General features: G+C 42.3%; 1 protein-coding gene across 2 annotated transcripts in view; it reads right to left on the reverse strand.

Annotated features, from left to right (window-relative positions):
• Window positions 1-2,500, reverse strand: part of LOC138982387 (uncharacterized) — a 13,203-nt gene that overhangs the window by 1,153 nt on the left and 9,550 nt on the right. The window lies entirely within an intron of this gene.

Raw genomic sequence — 2,500 nt, forward strand, 5'->3', positions numbered from 1 at the left:
AGAAAGTAGTTTTAAAGCAGCTGTTAGTGTATTTGAACACTCATGATCTGATCTCGCATTCTCAGTCAGCATACCGTCCTTCTCACTGTACTGAGACTGCCCTGCTCAAGGTGACCAACGACATTCTGTCTGCTCTGGATGGTGGTGATGTGTCTGTGCTCACCCTACTGGACCTCTCGGCAGCGTTTGACACAATAGATCATGTCACGCTGCTGAGCAGGCTCCAGACCCTGTATGGCATCTCTGGTCCAGCGCTGGCATGGTTTGAGTCCTACCTTACGGATAGAACTCAGGCTGTGCTTGTCGATGGCCAGAGATCAGCCCCAGCCCCCCTTGTTTTCGGTGTCCCTCAAGGCTCTGTACTTGGCCCCGTCCTCTTCATTATGTATACCAAACCCTTGTCTGCCCTCATTCAAAATCATTCCGTTTCAAACCAGTCTTTTGCTGATGATACCCAGTTGTATAAGCCTAGTTCCCCCGCTGAGACACATGCCGCCATCCAGACCATTCAGACCTGTATCTTAGATGTTAAGTCATGGATGGTAGAAAATAAGTTAAAACTAAATGATGATAAGACAGAGGCACTTCTGTGCATGAAAAAGTCCACTAAGTTCCCAAATTCTCAACCTTCGTCTGTCCAAGTAGGCAATACCGACATCTCTTTCTCTTCTTCAGCTAGAAACCTCGGCTTCACCATCTCCTCAGACATGACACTCAATTAACAAGCACATCTCCAACATCTGTAGGTCCGCATACTTTGAACTCCGCAAGATCGCAACCATCCGCCATACTCTGTCCGTTCAAACTACAAACACTCTAGTCTGCTCTCTTGTTCTTTCTAAACTTGACTACTGTAACTCTCTTCTCTCTGGCTGTCCACTCTACCTCCTGCACAAAGTTCAAATTCTGCAGCACGCCATTGTAGAGAGTGTGAATGACGTTTTAGTTTAGATGTCAAGCGCTTAGAGCAAGCCTTTTTAACGAAAGTTTTTGATTTAGCGCTATATAAATGTTCTTATTATTATTATTATTATTATTATTAAGACTGAAGTCTTACTGTGCAAAAAGAAGAACACTACATTTCCCTCTCCCCAACCCGTTTCTGTTCAAGTAGGCGACACCGACATTCTTTTCTCCCCATCAGCTAGAAACCTTGGATTCACCCTTTCATCTGACATGACCCTTAACAAACATATATCTTTAGTCTGTAGAGCAGCTTATTTTGAGCTTCGTAAGATCAGCACCATTCGCCACACACTCTCCTCTCAAACAACTAACACTCTTGTCTGTGCCTTTGTTCTTTCTAAACTCGACTACTGCAACTCTCTTCTCTCTGGCTGTCCTCTGTATCTCCTGCATAAACTACAAAAAGTCCAAAACTCGGCAGCACGCCTCATTCTGAAAGCACGAAAACGAGATCACGCAACACCACTTCTTCACACACTGCACTGGTTACCTATTCAAGCCCGCATTGACTACAAACTGTCCACCCTCTGCTTTAACTTCTTTTCTGGCTCGTCTCCTGCTTACTTCTCTGAACTCCTCACCGTCTATTCTCCAGCAAGACAACTCCGTGCCTCTTCTGACTGTCGCATCCTCACCATTCCACACACCAAAACCAAAACATACGGACAACGCACTTTTACTTTCTGCGCACCCACACACTGGAATTCTCTCCCCTTTCACATCCGCCACTCTCAGTCACCCCAAGCATTCAAACGAGCACTTAAAACGCACCTCTTCAAGAAATACAACCCCTGATTTTGTTTTCTCAGTCCATCAGTAGGCTACATGTAGTGTATTTGTTGTTTTAGTGATAATGTGATAATGTGTATACACATTTAGGGCTGTTTTTCAGTATTAATAACATGTTCTGTTTGATTAAGGGTATTCAGCTGGTATTTCCTTGTTTTTACTACCTATTTTATTCATGTTTTTATTACTTAATTAGTGGAAGAATCTGTTGTAATGTATGTTTGATGGTGTATGCTTTTAATCAAGCGTTGCTGACTATGAATGTATATGTAAATGCTTGTATAACTGTGTTTGAATTTTAAATGTGTCAAGCGCAAAGAGCATAATTGTAAAGTTATGATGTTGCGCTATATAAATGCTCATTTATTATTATTATTATTAAAGCCATATGTACTCGATGACTATACACGCTAATTGCTTTACCAACAGCTGGAGACAGACTAAATTAAGTTCCCTGCAAAATATTGTGGTCTAGGACCCCTTAAATGTTGAGATATTTGAATTTTCATTTTGATCTGGATCGTCCTATTTATAGATTTGGCAACACATGTAACGTTGATGCAAGGGAGAGAACACCGCGGCTTTGTTGACATCCTCACTTTTTCAGAGGCTAGAACAAGCTGTAATGCATGTATTATGGTCCGCGCATGGTGACGTATCGTCATTATATGGTCTTATGGTGCGTTTGACATCGATTGTGGGCAAACTACACTTTGTAAACACGGGAGTGCGTTAGTATGCCTTT

Source organism: Littorina saxatilis, linkage group LG12 (genome assembly GCF_037325665.1).
Source record: "Littorina saxatilis isolate snail1 linkage group LG12, US_GU_Lsax_2.0, whole genome shotgun sequence".
NCBI classification, from domain to species: domain Eukaryota; kingdom Metazoa; phylum Mollusca; class Gastropoda; order Littorinimorpha; family Littorinidae; genus Littorina; species Littorina saxatilis.